At 42.2% G+C, this 22,957-nt stretch overlaps 1 protein-coding gene across 4 annotated transcripts in view; it reads right to left on the bottom strand.

Annotated features, from left to right (window-relative positions):
* Positions 1-22,957, bottom strand: part of LOC122789409 (ecto-NOX disulfide-thiol exchanger 2-like) — a 3,915,450-nt gene that overhangs the window by 1,675,193 nt on the left and 2,217,300 nt on the right. The gene's annotated exons all lie outside the window — the stretch shown is intronic.

Here is a 22,957-nt window from a genome sequence, read left to right as displayed (position 1 = left end):
TTCCATTCAGATGAGCTCCCCAAGCTTTGTCTGAGGCATCTGTCGTTAGAATCTGACTCGCCTCTGGCCGGGTCACAGAGAGTCCCTTGTTTAAGTGACATTCCTGAGCCCACCACAATTCCTTTTGAATGCAAGGTATTATTTGAATGACAGTGTCCAAATCCTGGCAGTGCTGTGTCCATACATTTTTGAGATACCATTGTAGCTACCTCATATGCAGTTTGGCATTGGGAAGCACCAGAATACAAGATGCCATGAACCACAAGGCTTGAAGGACTGTCCTTGCAGTCAGCCTGAACTGATGAATGTAAAGGGAAAGATTCTTTTGTTTGTCCGGGGTCAAAAAGGCCATCTGGGATGCTGTATTCAGTCTCACACCCAGAAAGCACATGTCCTGAGAGGGTAATAGACTGGACTTTATTTCGTTCACAGAATACCCCAGGCATCTTAGCACTGCTATCACATAATCCAAATGATGAAGAAGCTCGTCCCTTCCTTGAGCCAGAATCAGGCAATCGTCCAAATAAGGATAGATCTGTATTTCTTTTAACCTGAGGAAAGCTATCACTGGAGCCAGAACTTTCGTGAACACTCTGGGCGCAGTAGATAAGCCAAAGGGCAATGCAGAGAACTGATAATGAGAAGTCCCAGCTCGAAAACGCAGATACTTCCTGCAACTCAGTCTGATAGGAACATGAAGATAAGCCTCCTTGAGATCCAAAGTTACCATCCAATGATCTTTGCCCAGCAGAGGTAAAAGCTGCTGTAACGTCAACATTTTGAACTTGGGAATGTCCAGATAAGTGTTGAGGATAGATAAGTCCAAAATTGGTCTCCACGTGTTCCCTTTCTTTGATACTAGGAACAGGCGAGAATAAAATCCTAGGCCCACTTCTGGCATAGGAACCGGCTGAATGGCCCCTATTTGGAGTAACAGAGAAATTTGCTTGTGAGCCTCTATTCTTTGTTGAGGAGGAACGTCTGGCATGCCTTTGAAAGGAGGCAAGGTATGGAAATAAAACCTGTAACCGTGGTGTATGATATCCAATACCCATCTGTCTTGGGTAATTAAACTCCAATTTTCTTTGAAAAGTGCCAACCTTCCTCCCAAAGGTGCTGCCAGACGAGAAGGCTCTGGCAGCTGAAAAGGTAGGTCATTGGGTCTGTTTACGAAAGGACTGACCCCTGCCCTCACCAAGACTGTGCAGGAGAACTCCCTCTTCTAGGCCTGAAAGAGCCCTGAGCTCTGCCCCTACCACGCCTAGATCTACCCCTAGACTGGGAATCATAAGAAGGATACGCCCACCCCTTAGTAGGCCAATTTTACTAAACTTTGGAGGCTGAACCTGCAAAAAATCTTTAACAGTCTGCATAGACTTAGCCTTGTCTTCCATTTTCTTTAAAACTGTCTCAACAGGAGTACCAAACAACACATCAGATTGTAAAGGAGCATCTAAAATCCTTGTTTTAACATGGTCAGATAAATTCTGATCCCTCAGCCAGGCGTGCCTCATGTAAGAACTGACCCAGTGGCAGCCACCCTAGACGAGGCCTGTACAGCATCAAAACCACATTGCAAAGAATGCTTACCCACCTGTTCAGAAACATGTACTAAATCTTGTAACTCTTTACAATCAATACCTTCCGCCAGAGCATCAACTTTAGACTTCAATTGTGAAAGGAGATAGTTTTGGTATTTCAACATGTGGAACTGGCAATTCAAAGCCCTCATAGCTAGAGTGGAAGAAGTATAAACTTTCTTTCCCCATCTATCCAAAGCCCTGGCCTCTTTATCTGTAGGAACCGGATTCTTGACAACAGAAGCCTTAACACCTTTAGGCCCCTGACTAACAGTTTCTGGGTCTGCCCTAGGACTCTTAAAAAGATACTTATGAGCTTCAGGCACCCTGTAATACCTATCCGGTTTAACAGGAGCAGGAGGCAAAGAATCAGGATTAAGAGAAGCCTCTGTAAAACATCTTCCACCACATCCAAAACAGGAGGTATAGCCAAAGGCCTATGCTGGGGTAAAAAATTCCCTAAGCCTTTTCCTGGAATCAGAGAAGTCCTGACCTTCCCACTTAAAATGCTCCCTCATGGAATGAAGAGTTTCTGAAAAGAAAAATCCTCAGGAGGAGAAGCAGAAGGAGTAGAATCATCCACATCAGAATCAGAATAAGGAGAATACTCCTGCAAGTCTTCAGTCAAGACTCTGAAACATCCAAGCCTGCTCAAAACTCCCTAGCTCAGGCTCCACCCTAGGTCTCTTATCAGGAGGGGGCAAGGAACCCCTAATCAAAGTAATCAAATCTTCTGCCATTTTAAGCATATGCTTCTTGGGCACAGTTCCTGAAGAACTAGGGGTGACACCAACTGAAGCTAAACCTGGCCTGCCTCTGGGAGAAGCCTTGGAAACAGAAGGAGAGGGCCTAACCACCCTAGGAAGGGAGGGGAGAATAGTAACCTGAGAAGCCCCTTCAGCCTGACCTGCCTCCTGAGAGGCCACATCCTGCAATAACAAAGTCTCTCCCTGGGATCCCAAAGAAACCTCCGTGGAACCACCGCTCCACCGACACCTCTAAAGAACCGCGCCTGGTACAGACGGTTCTTCTAGCCTAGGCTTAACTGCTTTGTCCTTGCGCTTCTTAGAAGCGGCCGGAGCATCCGACGGCATTTTATAATTGCAACGCTCAAGACTAACCTGGCACAATCTAACCTTCTCTTTATAGTGCGCTTATTGAATCTAGCACAAGAGCGACACCCAACAACGCCGTGCTCAGGCCCTAAACAAGGAATACACAAAGTATGATAGTCCCTATGCTGTATCTGTTTCCGACAAGAAATACAATTATTCACTTTTTCTGACATCCGGTAAACCACTGAGGCAAGAAAAACTAAAATATTCCCAACGGGTACTTAGCCAACTTTGACTCGGTCTGAAACTCAAATCGAAAAATTTCAGAACGCCAACCGGCACTTGCAATGCTGCTTCTGCATCGGACCATGCGGCAAAAAAGACTGAGGATATGACGTCGGTCATGCGCATTTGTACCCTGACGTCCTGATGTCAGTCAAATGCGCCTTGACCGACGTCAGCCTTATACTTTGATATTCGGGCCGACCGAGGACAGCGGACTACCCAAGTGTAAGGACTGCAGCAATGTGAGATGAAGAACATCAGCGTACATTTAACTGCAGTATAATAGGGAAAATCTTCTTGAAGACATAATTCAGTGATATACTGTGGAGGCGGCTGATGTAAAATGCTATACTAACACCGCATTACTATGTACAAAATCTAATCTTTCTTTTTCTACTAAATACAATCAGTGGAAAGGATTTATCAAGATAACATTAACTAATATCACCTGAGGTACTTATATGAAATTTTTCTCTAACCACTGGGATACATTCTGTAATGTACTGTTACAGGTTGAATGTCTTTCTTGTACAATATTAAGAATACATGATATAAACAACTTGCACATTAATCACACTTATGTAACTCAAGGAAATACAGCCTGAAGTAACTAGATGGGAAAAAGACAACCCTTCAGTTTAAGCTGCAACTCAGAAAAAGATGGGAAGTAAATAGTGTGGGAAGAAATAGCCAGGGAATTGTTATGGCTAGGCTTGTATAGGCCATAGGGCTGATAGCCTAGTACCAACCTATGAACCTATGAAATGAAAACAATAGTGCTGGTATTCATGAAAGGCTTTTCTGGGCGTAAGACTGATTACACAAAGTACTGATGTACCAATACCTCCTGCACTGGCTTGCACATATCACTGTCACAATTAACATTCAAATATGCAGATTACTTGTCTGCATATGCAGGAGCTGTAGTCTGTGTCCCTTAATCCTCACTGCTGCGGCTGGCGTGCTGTATGCCAAACTGTTGATACTGTACTCTTAAAAACCTGGCATACAGACATTGTGTGTTCAATACTAAGACTGGCGATGACCACAGCCCCCATCAAAAAAATCTTGTCCTATTAAGTTAAGCTAAAAACTGGAGTTCTGCACACCCTCCCCATGTTGACAACAAATGAAGTGCCTCAATTATACTGAGCCTTCAAGTGACAACAGTAGCCCTTAACTTACCTGTCACAGAGTCTTTCTCTCAATCCTCAGGAAAAACAATCAATATGTCTGTCTCAACATATCTTGACCTACCCATTCTGTCACTGATTAACTTCTCTTTTCCACCACCATATTGGTGACTGGACTACGCAATTACCTCTGCCCCCAAATCAGTGGGAAAATAAATGTCTTTCTTCTTTATGCATGTTGCACTGTAATCTACGAACTGGGGAAGCCTAGTGACAATGGAAAGGAATATTAGTGCATACAGGATGATAAATCCACAGAATTCAACTCACAAGGGCAAAAACAGATACTATATTCAAAACTATAAAATTATTGTACAAATGTAGATCTGTACTTTCTTCTCTGTAATAGACCATTTTACTGTTTTGTTCTTCCTCCATCCCCCTAGCCTCCCAACCTGTCTAGACTCCAAATCATTATGGTATTAAACTCTCTAGCCCCACATATCACTGCAAACCCTGGCATCATAGCAAGTCATGGGAGCGCTCTGGCTCAGGTAGGATGCACTGGCAGCAGGCAGAGGGCTTCACCACTTTACACAGCCAGGCCCCATATGCATTCCACCCAGGTAGCTCTGAATATGTGCACACATTCATCTCTGCTAGGGCCGGCCCATGGCAATCCAGACCCTCATCATTGTTTCTCTGCCAACCACTAGCAGGGACATTAGTATTGTAACTTTTTCCCACATCCACTTTGGATGCAGCAGTGAGCCAGTAGCCACTCCATCACACCCCTCCAGTTGGGTCCTTTGGCCCTCAGTCCTTTATGCAAAATTGAGTCAACAGGCTTCTGAGCTAATGAATCATTGTGTGGGGTTAGTCAAATGTAAAGTCTCTTAAATTGCCAATGTCATCTACAAGTAAAATATAGCAAATTATAACTTCCTAAGGGAAGGCATGACCACGATGGTGAGAAAGCAACAGCGGATTATAACCTTACTGTTTGTTGTTAAATGGTAATGTTGGAAGTTTGATGACCTGATACCTAGCGGCTGAATGCACAGAGTATTTTATGGTTTGTCAATATTAACACAACAGGGCTTCTTTACGTATAAGAAATATTAACACCGTTCACACCTTTTCATTCTCACTCAGATACCTCCTGAGGTAGTGAAAACAAAAAATTTCTTTGTCAGCTTTGTTTAATGCAGAATGTTAATCAAATGCAAAGTCTTCTGAAGTCATTCTCAGTCTCTTTACCTGCGCCTCTCTACTCACTAAATTGCTCTCCCACTCCTCCTGGTATAAATAAAATCTGGTCTACTGCTCTTTGTAATTCAAAGTACCTCCTACACTTATTGTCAACCTCACAATTTGCAAAAATTTTTCTGCCATGAAACAAAACTTTGTGAAAAACTGCATTATTTGTCAATTGTAAATAACCCATTTTTATCTTCTTGTGCTAAAATGTAGCACTGTATGACATTTTATTCCTCTGTGTGCTATTTCTATATCAGCTGTAAACAAATGTTTATGAAATTGTGATCAACTTATATAATGACCTAAAATGTATTTATACTTACTGTCTAAAATGTATTAGCTAATGTTTTACTGTTTTCTCCTATTATTGTGGGCCTTTTCTCCCTGGGCCTCTGCTAAAAGGAGGGAGGTTGTCTACCCATTCAGACCATCCTGGTAAATAAATGCAATAAAATAAATACATACATAAAGTAACCTCAGCTAGGTATACACATGTGTTTAAGCATAACTAAAAGTGTAGGTGCACAAAGAAGAACTACCCAGATGTCCCAGATTTTGCCTCTTATTTTCACTCTGCCCTTCCTAAAACTTTGGATTTTCTTGTAAATCACTGAGGATTATTTATTTATTTGCAGTTTGTTTACCAGGATAGTCCACTGGGCCACAAGGAACCCATTTTCAATGGAGTCCTAGGGAGAAAAGCTCCAGTAATACAAATAATAAGATACAAGAATACAAAAACTACAAAATCTGAGCCAGTTAAAAAAGTACAAGATTTGAAAATCTGATTCAGTTAAAGAAAAAGTACAAGGTTACATAATAAAAAACGAATGCTGACATTTGGAAGAACAGTAATACAGTGTGGTTAGACTATTTAAATCAAAAATATAGATCATAGTGCAGTATTTAATTTTTGCAAGTTCTTACTAAACAGAGGTAGAGCTGACTATAGTCAAGGAATCTATGAAGGATGAGAACAGGAGCATTCCCATTTTAAAGTTAGGTGTGCATGGAGGAGAGTTTTAAAAGTTGTGAGACTTTGGTTGTACAGATGAGAGGTGGAAGAGAGTTCCAATGGCGAGCAAGTGAAAAGGATAGGAGATGTTTGCCTGGAGGAAAAGTGGGCTTGTGGAGTTCAATTGCAAACTTCTACTCCTCCTACAGAGACTAACAAACCACGTTTCTTACAAACAATGCGTCTCTGGCTTCATTCAAAACTGACAGATGACATCTTTATGGCCTAGGTCCAGACATTTAATTTTCTTACTATTTCTCAAAGACAGGTGGATTGAGATTAACCTCTTCTCTTCCAGTATTCTCTGTTACAATATATACATTTAAACAGTAACAATAATGCATGTACATTTCTTTTCTGCCAGCAGGGCACACTGTTGATACATTTTTAACACAAGCAGCTTTACAAATACATTTTTCAACACAAGCATCTGTACAAATCAGTTTGATATACAAATGACATATAATTCTGTTCAAAATTCCAGCTAGCTGTGCTAGTATATATTACACACCCACTGCCCCACTTCTCCTGGCATAGCTATTAATATCTCACAGTCACACACCACATACATTTTCCCACTGTTTCCAACTTTAGTGGGGGTTGACATAAGGCATTTACCTAACGTAGTCAAATTAAAGATTTAATTCTCAGCTTTGGTCACTGTCTGATTATTGGCTAAGTGTGTGATGTTCTGCAGACTGACTGTCTTGTATTTACCTATGAACCAAACACAAAATGCTTGGCAGGTCAGCTTTCTCAAAAAAGTCGACTGATTTGCATCAATAAGCAACAATCATCACTTGCTTCGAAAAAATGTGGGAGTTTTCTAAGCCTCATCCTTTCCCCATAGTTAGCATTAAAATAAACTTCCCAAATTTGTACAGAAATACTAAAAAGTATTTTGTACTGATGATGATGTGATACGCAATGCTGAACCAATGAAGTGTAGTCCTAAGATCTTCAGTCTGTATCTGAACGTGAACAACTAGCACATTTCACCAGCAAATGTACAGTTCTCAGTATTTAATGAAATCATTTCAGGACTTAAAAAAATCCCCAGGTCATCACTCCTAACATACATATCCCAATGAGCTGGTACGGCACACTTTCACAGTTAAAACACAATTAAAAAAAAATTTAATTAGATATCCTCTAAGCCAGACTGTAGTTAGCCTGTTTCTTTCTTTGGTTCCTCCTAAATTATAATTTATCAATCAATGATTTGTGCATATTTTCAAAAAAGTGGAGACTTGCTACAGTGAACACTGCCCACTTTGCCACTTGACCTACTAGGACAATGTGGGTCCACTATAACTGATATTTCATCCATGAAGCTTGTAAGCTGTCCTTTTTTTCCTTATAGTACATGCTAGTCTCTGAATTATGATGTCTATTCTCCTACACACTCTGGTTGGCATGCCAGAAATGCCATCTGCAACTTAAGTTTTTTAATTCAATCAGTCATGTTTAGAGCTCACTTTATTGACAAAACTATTAAAAGAATAGTACTTTGATGAAACACTTCAATTGGACTACCATTTAGTCAAAATAAGACAGATTAAAAAACAAAGTGGTTAGCCTCCCCCAGCTTAGTATTATCAGTGCAAAGATCACTACCATCACAGGAAAAAGAAAACTTCTCAACAGTGGTCATCTCAGATAGGACATAAGATTGTGACTTGCCTTTGGTAAAACAATTTCTCAGACATAAAGATAAAGTAGGATTTACCATGGTCATGCAATATTTTCACCACTGGGTTTTACAAGACGTCGCATTCTCGCACAGTATTGTTGCCATGCAAAACGTTTCCATTTAATAAATCAGAACTAATAAAAACTCTTCCTACATGGAACCAGCATAGTGCCATCTTTTGCTAGATAATACATCTATCTGAACAGATTAAATGGCATGCTAAACTCTTTATTTACCTTAGTTTCTGTTTGCTGCATATATGAAATGTATCATTTGAGAGACCAGGCAAAAACTTTCCTCTGTAGTCCTGTGTCTGCTACAGATAAGGAGTTGCTGCACATATCAGCCAGCAATGTACTCCTCTGTACTCAATTACCACAAACGAGACACAATCAAACAGCTACCAGTCAAATTCTAGAAACTACTTTGAAATGACGACTTGCAACAAAAAAATGGTGCATGCAATACACCTAGGGCAAAGCACCTCAGTGAATTTTAACTCTCAAAGACAGTATGAGGTCTGGTACCATCTGCATAAAAGCAAGTATAGCTCATTCAGTTCTTTTCATTACATGCATCATCTATGTATGCTACAATCTGATTCTTAATTGTGTCACTTCTTACTGAATGACTGTGGTGCTAAACTCTTGAGTGGACTGTTCAAGAAAAAAAGTGTCTAATCTTCAAATCAAGTCTGCATAGACCATGACCTTTCTTGGATTAACTAAACTGTTATTTCATTCATTGAATGCATCAGTAATACTAGCCCTAAATAGTGAATGCTGCAAATTCTGAAATACAGGTTTACAACAGATGATTGCTCTATGGGCCACATTCATTTATGGGCTAGACCACTGGCTTATATGCAAAACATCGATCTACACCACTGTCAACCTGAGATTAGGAATGACCTCAAGTTATTCAGAGGGTCAACAGAAGGAAAGTGAGAGTGAATAGCCCATAACCTATTTTTCATTCTGGGAAGGCACTGGTATTATCGAATGCCCCAGTGACCATCACCAACATGGAAGTTTGGCAGGTTACCTACAAATTATGTAGAAACGAGCATGCTCTTACTGAAGCCATATAATACAGGCAATTTGATAGGGAAAGAAGAAAACACTAGGGAAAAAATTAAATGGAAAACAATGTCTGTCCAAAACCCACACTTTAACCACCTCAAAACAAAACTGGGGAGGTACTGGTCAAGTAGTCAAAAATAAGAAGTTAAAATGATTACAAAGAAAAATAAGGCTTTTTTATATGATGTTTTTTCCCCAGAGATGGGCAAATGATGCAAATATGTGTTTATACATATTTTGTCTTCTCAGTGTATGTGTATAGTAGAAGTTAAAAAAAAAAAGTGTTCTATTATTCATTTGTTCACTCGGCAAACCTGAGAGATCCAACAGCACTGTCTGGTTAAATGGCTTTCTCAAAGTCACCAAGTAAGCAAGTGGAGATGAAAGGAATTAAACTCTAACATGGATTACATGAATAGCAAAATCTATGCTTCCTGCTCGAAGTGATGTACTTTACACATATAGAAGTTACTGAACAAGCATGATGATAAAAACCTTTGAGCAAATCTTGATACAACTGAATAAACAGCAGCTAACCATAACAGCGAACAAATGCATGCTCAGCCATTTAAAATCCCTCAAGCAAAACTGGAGTACTAACAGTAGAAATTCACTTAAGTGGTAGTGCTGATCACCGGTGTTAAGACAAAAGCAGAAAACAAAATAAGCCATTATATATGCAAGTAAAGGTTTTATTTTTATTTTAAGCATATCCCACCGAACACCCTTCTCATTCCATTTAATTAATATACATGGTACATACCCAAATTAAACACACTTTAATGTAATCCAGTCCACTAAGTAACACAGAGGTGACCTGCCAATTAACTAGAAAAATTGAAAATGGGCAATTTATGTCTAGTATCACTCTGACATAATCTAAGCAATGGATAAAGATACTTAAGTGGAATGTACATTATATATCTTTTCTAAAAACAGCCTCCAAAGGCTCATTTTCTATTGCTCTTCAGCGGAGGTAAATGACACTTTTCATTGCAGAATAAGTTAAATAGTTGATTACAGAGGAGATGTGACACTATTACCCACTGGACAGGAATTTAAAAATAAATAAATAAATAAATACTCACCCCCAAAAAATCTCAAACTTACTCTAAAAATTATTTAGTCCAACAACCACTCTTTAAAATCAGAAGTGTGCCACCATATTGTTCAAAATGTGAACAAAAGAAAAGTAAACTGACATATAGCTATTGAAACAATCTGAATGCATATGCCAATGCAGATACATTAACATTTGCAGTAAACATACAAGATGGCAGCAATGAATATCAGTGCAATTACACAAACCCTGGAACATGTTCTACTAAACAGTGGGCTTAACTTCAAAAGGGTAATCCCCATTTTTTAATAAATCTGTTGTATAATATTAATGCAATGAATGAAGGCAAAATGTTGCACACTACTTATTTGACCTGGCAAAAGCTTTTGACACCATTCCCCACTCAGTCATAGTGGAAAAGCTAAATAAACTGGGAATAACCCCCAATGCCACCCAATTTATTGCTAACTGGCTCACAGATAGGAAACAGATAATCAAAATAATGGAAGTTACCTGTACAAAGAAACCAATCACCAGTGGAGGCCCCCAGGATTCTGTGCTAGGACCTCTTCTAATTGGCATTTACTTTTCTGAAGTACACAGCAATACCCAAGAGCTCTGGCTGACTATGTTTGCAGATGACTACAACCAAGGAGCAGTCACTGAATCCCCAAGTGACTTAGCTATCCTCCAAGAAGGTTTGTCCCAAATAAATAACTGATGCCAAAATCATGGACTGAAACTGAATACCAAAAAAATGTGTCACTATCGTTTGGGAAGTCATCTACCACAGGAAACTACTACACTGACAATACTCTCCTAAGAGCTGACCCAGTTATTCGGGATTTGGGAACTTATGTGGATAGTGATCTAACTTTTGACCAACACGTGTCCCTTATTATAAGAAAGTCCTTCTATACTGTACAGCTTTAAAACAAAGGGATTGTGTCTTGATCTGGGGATGTCATTGTCCTGCTTTTAGTCAGCCCTCATTAAGCCAATCACTGAATATAGTGCTCCTTTTCGCGTGTATCTGTCCAGACACAAGCAACAACTGGAACGCCCACAGATATACCTTATTAAAAGGATACAAGGCTTAAACAAAATGCCCAACGTGGACCAACTCAAAGCCTTGTCGCTATACCCTTTTATCCTACAGACACAGCTAACAAGTGACCTGTCTCTGGCATACGAGCCTTCCTCCCACCCATTACTGATGGATTTACTGCACATCAGCAAGTCAAATGGCATCAGAAATACTCAGTTTAGGGATCTAAACCTCTTTTGCATCAGCAGAAGAATGGTTTAGATGGACAAATATATCTTTTAGAGGGTACTGCTGCTCTGGAGCAGACTCACCATCCACATAAAGTTCATCCCTGTCCACTTTCAAGTGCAAACTAGATCTATGGATGGGAAACAGAAAATTGACCACAGGACTGCCCCCTCTGTCCCTGTACTACTAATGGACAGAGACCGCTCCTAAATGCTTTATCCCATGCATGGGTCCTCTCATATTATCTATACTGTGATCCTAGTTTTCTGATTAGGGGTAATGTATATAACTATCGACCATGGGATAGATAAGGCCAGTCTACAACCAAATGGGATAAGTTATTTTGAGCAGAAAAAGGGAAACTGGCTAGACTTAAAATAGCCTGAAAGGACAGCCAACCTAGTATTTACCTATGATCCTATTAATAATCATCATCATCTTTCATCTGTTCCCGTTAGGGGTCACCACAGCGGATCAGCTGTTTCCATTTTTTCCTGCCCTCTGCATCTTGCTCTGTCACACCAACCACCTGCATATCCTCTCTCACCACATCCATAAACCTTATCTTAGGCCTTTCCTCTTTTCCTGTTACCTGGTAGCTTCATCCTTAGCATCTTTTTCCCAATATACTCAGCATCCCTCCTCAGCACATGTCCAAACCAACGTAATCTTGCCTCTCTGGCTTTGTCTCCAAACCTTCTAACCTGGGCTGACCCTCTAATATACTTATTCCTAATCCTGTCCACCCTCGTCACACCCAGTGCAAATCTTAACATCTTTAACTCTGCCACATCCAGCTCTAATGCCTGCCTTTTTGTCAATGCCACTGTCTCTAACCCATATAACATAGATGGTCTCACTACCCTCTTGTAGACCTTCCCTTTCACTCTTACTGGTACTAGTCTGTCACAAATCACTTCTGACACTCTTCTCCATCCACTCCATCCTGCCTTTACTCTCTTCTTCACCTCTCTTCCACACTCACCATTACTCTGAACTACTGATCCTAAGTATTTAAACTCATCACCTTTGCCACCTCTACTCCTTGCATCCTCAACATTCCTCTATCTTTCCTCTCATTCACACACATATATTCTGTCTTAGTCCTGCTGACCTTGATTCATCTTCTCTCTAGAGCATATCTCCATCTCTCCAGGGTCTCCTCCACCTGTTCCCTACTCTCACTACAGATCACAATGTCATCTGCAAACATCATAGTCCACGGGGACTCCTGTCTAATCTCATCTGTCAACCTGTCCATCACCATTGCAAATAAGAAAGGGCTCAGAACTGATCCTTGATGTAATCCCACCTCCACCTTAAACACATCCGTCACTCCCACCGCAGACCTCACCGCTGTCACACTACACTCGTGCATATCCTGTACCACTCTTACGTACTTCTCTGACACTCCCGACTTCCTCATACAATACCACAACTCCTCTCTAGGCACCCTGTCATATGCTTTCTCTAAGTCTAAAAAAACACAAAGCAACTCCTTCTGACCTTCTCTGTACTTCTCCATCAGCACTCTCAGAGCAAACATCGCATCTGTAGTGCTCTTTCCCAGCATGAAGCCATACTGCTGATCACTAATCATCACGTCCCTTCTTAACCTAGCTTCCACTACTTTTTCCCATAACTTCATGCTGTGACTGATCAATTTAATCCCTCTGTAGTTACTACAGCTCTGCACATCATCCTTATTCTTAAAAATCGGTACCAAAACACTTTTTCTCCATTCCTCAGGCATCCTCTCACTTTCCAAAATTTCATTAAACAATCTGGTTAAAAACTCAATTGCCATTTCACCTAAACACCTCCATGCTTCCACAGGTATGTCATCTGGACCAACAGCATTTCCATTCTTCATCCTCTTCATAGCTATCCTTACTTCCTCCTTGCTAATCCATTACACTTCATGATTCACTATCCCCATATCATCCAACCTTCTCTCCCTCTCATTCTCTTCATTCATAAACCCCTCAAAGTGCTCTCTCCATCTGCTCAACACACACTCCTCGCTTGTAAGTATGTTTCCGTCATTATCCTTTATCACGTTTACCTGCTGCACATCTTTCCTAGCTCGGTCCTTCTGTCTAGCCAATCGGTACAGGTCATTTTCTCCCTCCTTAGTGTCCAACCCTTCATACAACTCTTCATATGCCCTATCCTTAGCCTTCTCCACCTCTCTCTTTGCCATGCACCTCATCTCCTTATACTCCTGTCTACTTTCTTCATCTCTTTGACAATCCCACCACTTCTTTGCCAGCCTCTCTCTGTATACTCTCCTGTACTTCCTCATTCCACCACCATGTCTCCTTGTCGTCCTTCCTCAGTCCAGATGTCATACCAAGCACCTTTCTAGCCCTCTCCCTTACTAGCTCTGCTGTAGTTACCCAGCTATTTGGTAACTCTTCACTGCCACCCAGTGCCTGTCTTAACTCCCTGAATTCCACCTCACAATTACCCTTTTTCAGTTTCCACCATTTGATCCTTGGTGCTGCCCTCACACTCCTCCTCCTCTTCTTGATCACCAACGTCATCTTACAAACCACCATCCTCTGTTGCCTAACTACACTTTCCCCGGTCACCACTTTACAGTCTCCAATCTCCTTCAAACTGGCTGTCCTACATAAGATATAATCCACCTGTGTGCATCTCCCTCCACTCGTGTGTCACCCTATGTGCCTCCCTCTTGTTAAAATATGTATTCACCACAGCCATGTCCATCTTTTTCGCAAAATCCACTACCATCTGACCTTCTGCATTCCTTTAACACCGTACCTACCCATCACTTCCTCATCCCCTCTGTTCCCTTCACAAACATAATCAATAATACTAAATTAAAAACAATGTCTTTCATTTACTTCTTTTAAGAGTAATGCCACCAAACCTGGCCACATTGTAATACCCCACAACATGCCAAAAGTGCTCTGGTAGTACATAACCTGATCTGATACGATTCCACTGACACACACTACTATCCATTTCTATTTTTCATATACTGTTCTTGTGGAAGTTAGTGAGAAAATCCACAACTGTCTTATTGGTGTTCCCCTTGGTATGTGAAATCACCGAATCATCAAAATGATTTTATTTTTCAAAAAAAAAAAAAAGTTGACCCTGGATGTAATGTAGGGTTATGCCACCTAACCCTTAATATACAGAGCCATACTGAAAGTCTCACAACCAAGGGGAAATGGGAGAAACACAACAAGGTGCAAATGGTCATTCTCCAGCAAGGTACAATGAGTATGCACTTGGTAAGTAAGTACATTTCCTGATCCTCAGCATACTGTCCATTATTTTACCCACTTATTCCTCCATATATACACATTCTTGGGGCATGCGCGCACACACACAGCGGCAGCAGCTTATTCACAGTTTGTCAGTCATCCAACCTGGCTATCCATCAACATTGAAAGGTGAATCCCTGCTTCCATGCCATGTAGCAGGCTAGATTTTTTTAAGTAGTTTCTGTTAGAGTAGCAAGTGAAGCTTGTTTATTAAAATATTTTTCATAACAAAAAATACAGTACATGTTTAAACATATCATTGTTGCAGTACATTTGACAATTGGAAAGTATCTTGCCAGTGACACCATATGTCCAGCCACTGCCAGTTTGCGCCATCTTGGACATCTCTCTCTTGCAAAATAACTTACCATATATGACCTATGCATGGCACTGTGTGCCATTAATATCCTCAGAGCTTTCTTACCCCAGGAAAATAATTTTCTGAGGTTAGTACTCTAGAAAAAGGATCTAAGACATAACAGGAATAAAGAAGTGATATGGTATTAAGGATCTACTCAGGCAAAGGTAGACAAATTAATAAAACATGAGTGAATTATTTTTTATAAGTCCATCATTCTTTAATGCTGAAATTTTCTCTCTCACCAGTATAAGCAAGTGCTTTCTACTGCAGCCCTGTGTAATGGTACACAATCCATCCCATATCCCGGAGACTCAGTACTTTAATAAATCTCTGTATTAAACCCATAGCTCCCCTCATACCTTTCAATCACTCAGTGTAAAAATTCTGAACAAAACCACAAATATTGGGAAACAAAGGCCCAAAATCAGAGAAAGGGTTTAAATATTGCTATTATACATTTTTTAAACACCTTTACTCAATTATCACTTGTGACATAGACAAACTTAGATTTATACGAAAGCAATCAAACCATATTAACAAGTTCACATTTACAAATATTTTACACAACACATAGTTATTTATCATATAATCAAATCAACATTACATAATTTGTTCAATTTCTGCCCTCTCAAACTTCATTTTTCCTCTAAAACATTCTTCTGCATATACTGTTCCCACAATTTCCATTTTTTAATATAATTTACTCCTACCCTTTTCTAAAGATCTCACTAGCTGTTTTTTTAAACAAGAAACATCTTTATTAAATTATCACTTATGACATAGGCAAACATGCATTTATATAAATGAAGACAAACCATAGTGACACAATCCCAGCTGCAAGCATTTTACATCACAAACCATATTGACAATCATAATTGCAAACATTATACATAATTTATAATGTACCTAATCATTGTCAAACATTACATAGCCCATTCAAGTCCTGCCTTCTTTAAAACCTCATTCCTCCCCTGTATGTATTGTTCCCACAATTCCCATTTTTTCCTACATAATTTGTTCTTACCCTTTTTATAGATCCCAATTCCAACTGTTTTCTCTCTACTACTATATTCACTTCTTCTAGTGCAGCTCGTATAGACTTTAAATTTCCATTTTCTAGGAATAGCTTTTTTGGCAGCCATCGTAATTAGACTCAGCAAGGCCTTACTATGTCTAGGCAATTCAGAATCTGTATTGTACCTCAGAAAAATAATTTCTCTTGTTACACCAATTTGCTCACCCAGTATCTCAGACAGAGTCTGCAGGGAATGCCAGTCTGCCAACTCATTACACTCCCAGAAAATATGTTCCCAATTACCTCTTTCTTCCCCATCATACCTCCAACATTTACTGTCTACCTGAGGAAAAATTCTATGGAGTCTACATGGCATATAAAAATATCTATGTAAACATTTCCAAACAAAAATCCTAAATCTTCTAGATTTTATTGCATATTTATTTTGGAGACATACATATATCCCCCATTGTTTCTTTGTGAATCAATTATCCAAGGTTTCTTGTTGAATTAATTATCCAATCTCTTACCAATCCTTTCTAACCTCCTCTGACTGATTCTTATAGTTATCATGTAATACTTTATATCCTCTGTGACGACCGTGCCCTGGCCCAGCAATCAAGGAGCCTCAATCCTCACCACTAACACCAGGGAGGTCGTCTCCTAGAAGAGAGGAAAAGATAACTAATACACACAGTAAAGTACACTTTCCCTTAAGTGCACACAAAGATCACAGTCAGTCTGAGGCTGGTTGCTCTTTTGCTCACCAGGTCCCCAATAAGACTCCCCACTGGCACAGCTATTAGTGTCCAGGTCTCAGCCTAACTGGGCAAGCTAAAACCTCCAGTACCCTGTCTGTCCAACCAGTGCTTCGTGTCCCTGCCCATGTAACTGACACAACACACACACACTTTGAGATAAGTATTTACACAACTTCACAGACACTCCTGGGAAAGGCCGACACAGATTCTCCATCTGGGCCCCTTTACCCAGACCATATAGTAGTGATTCCTGCCACCACCCAGTTAACTATCAGCTAATAAAAGGCCCTTAAAAGCGTGTCCAATTATTACTGTGCAATATTAATAATCCAATGGTAGTACGACTAACAGTCGAGGCTTACTTTAGAGTGGCCTATTACAGTAACCTCTACAAATATGCAATGTACTCTAGAGCTTATCTCTACACAAATCAGCCACAGGTAGAAGGTTTTAAAAATATTTAATAATAAATAATTAAAACACAAGACAAAACTACTACACCACAGAGATATCTAAGAGTTCAGAGATCACACCGAAACTTAAAATAATACAGTAGGACAGGTCTGATTTCAAAGAACAATACCTACTTAATCTTTACTAGCTTTAACTATTCCTACAAGAAATCACAGTGCTAAAATTTATATGTGAGTATAAGGCGGAGTGCTGATAAGTTGAATATCCGAGATCAAAATGCTTCCAGTCTCTTGTGAGAAATAGTATTTAAACATTACTAACAAACATGTCTCCAAGGCCCTCCCAAATTACATCATTTTTGACACTTAAGTCTTCCCAGTATTCATACTGCATCATCTTGACACCTGGTCTGAGTTCTCAGGCCACAAACTGCATTATTTAACAATCTAACACCTGCTCAGAACTTACAACAATACAAGGCATTTCACATGTACATTCTAACACAAACTAGAGCAATAAAGCACATTCCACATCTAAATTCTGGTCATAAACTTTAGCCTTAAAACAATGGGCATGAAACCTTCATCCAGCCACAATGGAGCAGAATTCGAACATGAAAGGGTCACAACATGCTTCACTGGGCCAGTAGAGTGCAATAATGTTTCATATTTTGCAGTTCCACATTTCACAATGTTCTTTTGCACTCAAGAAAATATGCCTGTATTTTACATTTATTTACAAATGCCAGAACTATATATCAAATTCTATTTGACTAGGCTGACAGCCTTCGCCCATCTCTCTCCAATCGTCACATTCTTTACTAGCTATTCCTTTAATAGCAGCTTCTGTTCTAGATTCTGCTGAAACCTCTACCAGTGCTGGTCTTTCGTTTAGGGCCCCCATTTCTTTCTCTTGTTGCCTATACTCTGATATCAATTCTTAATAGAAAAGGCAATCTGTAACCTGAAGCCTAAATAAATTCTTGGTGTCTTCCCATTCTATTACCTTTCCCTCTCTGGTTATTTTCTCCCAATAACTTGGTTCCTATGTCTGTTTTCTCCAATAAATTTCAGCCCCCTCTTGCCTATTGTCTGAACCCCTAACTGCAGTCATCCCTATCGACAGAATCTCCTTTCTCCACTCCTGTGTTGGCTTAGTTCTTAGCATACTTTCTCTATGATTATTGTTATTCTCTTTAAAGATCTGCATCCAAAATCTCAGTCTCTCCTTGTTTCTTGAGCTCCCCCCTGTTTCGTCATCATCCCTTTCCATTTGGAATTATACATTTCTGCTTGTGCTACATATGCCTTAACTGTGTACCTCTGAAATGCCCCTTCAAATCAGGTGATCTCCCCTGATTGATAAAAATATGCCTGACGTGTACAAGACTAAAGGGACTAAAAATGTTTTAACTGCTTGTACTTTACTATCCATATAGCAGAGCTAATTTCTCAGTTTTTGTATTATCTTTTGTTTACTCTCTTTCCACAAATCCTTAGCTGCACATCAGAATAATTTTTAATCCATACTCGTAAATACTTCATTTTATGTCCCCATAAACATGGGGATTGTTGAACCAATTCGTGTGAGGGTGCATAATTTATTGCTATTGTCTTTGTTTTAGCTTCATTAATTTTGTATCCCAAAAAGATCTGAAACTGTCTCAAAATGTTCCACAACACTTTAATGTCCTTTTCTGGTTTTGGCAGGTATAAAATACCATCTGCAACTACAGCAAGCTTTTCTTGACTAACATACCAATTATATCCTTGAATGTCTGAGTCCCTTATTTCGTTTTCCAATGGTTCGAAATATAACACAAATAACAAAGGGGAAAGAGGACACCCTGCCTAGTTCCTCTGCTCAAGCAGAAATTATCAGAAATGACCCCTCACACTAATTTTCACATCTGATGCCTCATATATCTTCCTAATCAACCTTATAATTTTATCATGGAATGCAAATGCTTCCATTGCCCTGTTCATAAAGTCCCAGCTTACTCTGTCAAATTCTTTCACGGCATCAAGACCCACCAACAACAGAGATATTTTCTTATGTTCTGCTTCCCTCTGGAACATCAATGATCTGAAGTAGTTACTTCATTTGCTCTGCAACCTGTGGGTATGGGATCCGAGCCGGCAGCTTCACAAGTTACAAGATCCGAGCTCCTAGCTCCTCCCCTACCCATAATCCCCTGCCACTAACTGTATTACCTCAGATCGTTTTTGCCGCGGCTGTAGACAGCTACTTTTTGAAGAGCTCCTTAGCTGACTGGTGAGATTGTACCTTTTTTTCTCAGAAAAGCTTTTTCTAGTGTTGATTGTGGTGTGTGTGTGTTCAGAGACCTATAGGCAGTATAGTTTGTCAGATAGTTTCCTTTTTTTGTGTAGTGTTAGTTTTTCTGTGTCCCCCTCCCCCACTTAGTGTTTGGGTGTGCATGCGTTGTGGTAGAGAATGGCTGAAGGGCCCAAGGCCATTTTTTCAAAATGTACTGAGTGTGGCCATAAGCTTTCCCCTGCTGATGGCCACACTCAGTGTGTTTTATACCTGGGGGTGGCTCATTTATCAACAGACTGCCAAATCTGTGCAGCCTTTAATCCCCGGACACTTAGGGACAAGAAGAATAAGCTAATCCTGGCGGGCTTGCTTCCGCAGGATTCGCCTGCTTCTTCCTCTCCCGCCAAGGCTCAGGCTGTCTCCACAGCCCCAGTGCCTTCTGTTCCCCCCGCTCAACCGAGGACTCAACCTCCCACTTCAGGCTTGAGTTCGGGGGACTCTGGTGCCTCTTCCTCTATAGAGAAGAGGCACAAAGATAAGGAGAGACATAGGTCATAGTCATAGATTATAGGTCAGCCCCGCCATCTAAGCTAGCTAGCTCTCCCTCGAGGGTTTCCGGATCCTCCTCCTCTAAGCTCCGTTCGCCTCATTTTTCACTGGAACCGGAGGGGGGGTACCGGTCTCCCTCGAGGTCGTCAAGGTGACCCTCCCGGCCTGCCTCGACGACTTCATCTAGGTCGACCAGGAGCCTCACCAACGCCGATATGGATCGGATGATGCGATGATTCCTGCAGACCCAAATGCAGATGGGGGTGCTCTTGCCCCCCCCTCAAGGGAGGGGGGAGTACGGCCTCTGTCTTTGCTCCGATTACTCCTTCTCCAACCCATTTTGGGTTTTGGAGTCATCGGATCCGGGCCCTTTCGAAGCTGGGGTTTCGTTGGCGCCGATAGCTCTGGTCTCTTCGACACCGACCATGCCCTCGAGTGTTTCGGATCCGAGTTCTCGGGGCCGAGCGTTGGATCCGGGGTAGTTGATGCATCCTCGGCACCGCTGAGGATGGAGCACACTTCTCTATCACGGATCCGACCGCATTGGCTCCGACTCCGGTCCCTACCTCGGAGCCGAGGAGATTGCTCTCGGAGCCTGGGGAGAGTACTTCGGCTTTTGAGGTAGTGGAGAGGGTGCTGTCGAGATCCTCCAGGTCCCCGGTCCGGGCTTCGGATTCCCCTGCACCCCCGCTGCATATGGGTCTATCCTCCGTCATCCATCCATTGGGACAGCCTGCCCAAGCCCTCCAGCCCGTTCCCGTGGAGGAACAGGAAGCCGTTGACGAGCCCTCCTCGGACAGTCCCACCGAGGAGGTCCCTCGTAAACGGAGGTGTAAAAGGAGGCACCTGGACTCCCCTGAGTCCGTCACCACAGACACGGATTTGGATGAAAGGGAAGGTTCCCCAAGGTCACCCCCAGAGGATGTCTCCTTTGGAGACATCATGGAGATGTTGCGTATTAGAGGGGGGTGGTCTGCCCAAAAACCTTCCGCGGACGAATACATCTTCCTGGAGGAGTTTGAGGCAGGCCCGTCTACCTCCTGGGTGTCCCGTCCAGCTGACCCCCTGGTAGACCTTATTACTACCAGGGCATGGAAGGAGCCCGACACCGTGGAGCCAATCCCAAGACGGCCCAACAAAGTCCTTAGCCCCCCCATCAGATAGACAGTCATGGGCCAAGGGGTCTCCGGTCGATGCCATGTTGGTGGCGGCTGCCACGAAGTGAGAACTCGCCCAAGAGAGTTCTTCGGTCCACCCGCCGGATAAGGAATCTCGAGCGCTGGACCGCATTGGGAAGTGGATGTTTACTTCAGCGACCTTCTCAGTGAGGGCGCTGAACTGTATGGCAGATACCATTAGGCTACAGCGAGACTTGGCGCTGAACTGTTTGGCAGATACCATTAGGCTACAGTGAGACTTGATTAAAGAATACGTTGCAGCCCCCCTGGAGTCCATGTTGGTCGAGGACAAGCAGGTGTTTTCAGCTCGTATGGCCACTCTAAAATCCATCTCTAACACGTCCATGCGGCTACTCTCTCATGCAACGGAGGGAGCCGCGAGGGCCAGCGGAGCCGGCGTTGTCTTGCGGCATCACGCCTGGCTCCGCCTTTGCGATTTCACGGAACCCTTCAAGGCGTCCTTCGCAAATGTGCCCTTTGACGGGTCTTCGCTTTTTGGCAAGACCATTCGTGAAATGCTGGTCCAAAGCGAGAAGGACAGGAAGACGCTGTCTGCCATCGGGGTCCGCTTCTCTAATCCCCAACGATCCTTCTCAAGGAATCAGAGGGGACAAAAGAAGTTGTGGTTCCGCAAGTCTCAGCAATCCCATCCAGCTTCGGACCCCTCGTCCTCCAGAGGCAGAGGAGGACAAGGTGGACGCTGGCCCAGAGGCAGAGGGGGGGGCCGCGTAATTTTGGGTCTAGAGAGCCTTTCTCGGACAGACCCGCGCAGCAGCCCTGAGGGCTTACCCGACTGTCCATCCTCTGGAGGCAGTCGGAGGGCAGTTGACGGAGCATCTGTCAAATTGGGAGTCCATTACGACAGATCGATGGGTGCTCCAGATCATATCCAGAGGTTACTCCATTCCCTTCCTAGGCCTTCCCCCTACAAGCAGACGCCTCCCCGATGTTCCACCCAATCAGAGGGAGGCAGCGGCTTCGGAGGTTTCGAAGTTGCTAAGAAAAAGAGCCATCCAGCCCGTCCCCCCAGATCAGTCCGGATTGGGTTATTACTCCAGGTTCTTTTTAGTGCCAAAGAAGACGGGGGACCTAAGACCCATCCTAGACTTGTCCGCTCTGAACCTGTTCATCCCCAAGGAAAAATTCCGGATGGTCACACTTCAATCAATTCTCCCCTTGCTGCAGGAGAACGACTGGATGTGCTCTATAGACCTCAAGGATGCGTACTACCACATATTGATGGACAGATGATCCAGAAGGTTTCTCCGCTTCTGGCTGGGAGCCAGTCATTATCAGTTCAGGGTTCTTCTGTTCGGCCTTACCTCAGCCCCCAGGGTGTTCACCAAGGTCATGGCAGTGGTTGCAGCCCACCTGAGACTTCAGGGCATTCAGGTTTTCCCGTACCTAGACTGGCTCCTTACCGCCGCCAACAGGCATCAACTCTGCGTTGCAAGAGATTACTCTCTGACTCTTGCCCAGAGTCTAGGCATCTCAGTGAATCTTCAAAAATCCTTCCTTCGCCCCGTACAAGTATTAGAGTTCATAGGGGCCAGATTGGATACCCGTACTTCTCAAGCCTTTCTGCCTTCAGGCAGGCTGAGCAGCTTGTCGCTTCGGGTGCTTACTCTTCTTCAGAGCCAGGCTCCTGCGGCAGAGTTAGTCCT

The sequence above is a fragment of the Protopterus annectens genome, chromosome 14.part0 (genome assembly GCF_019279795.1).
Source record: "Protopterus annectens isolate FY-2018-M chromosome 14.part0, PAN1.0, whole genome shotgun sequence".
NCBI classification, from domain to species: Eukaryota; Metazoa; Chordata; order Ceratodontiformes; family Protopteridae; genus Protopterus; species Protopterus annectens.
The sequence above is the reverse complement of the archived record's forward strand: the minus strand, read 5'-3'. Positions and strand labels throughout refer to the sequence as shown.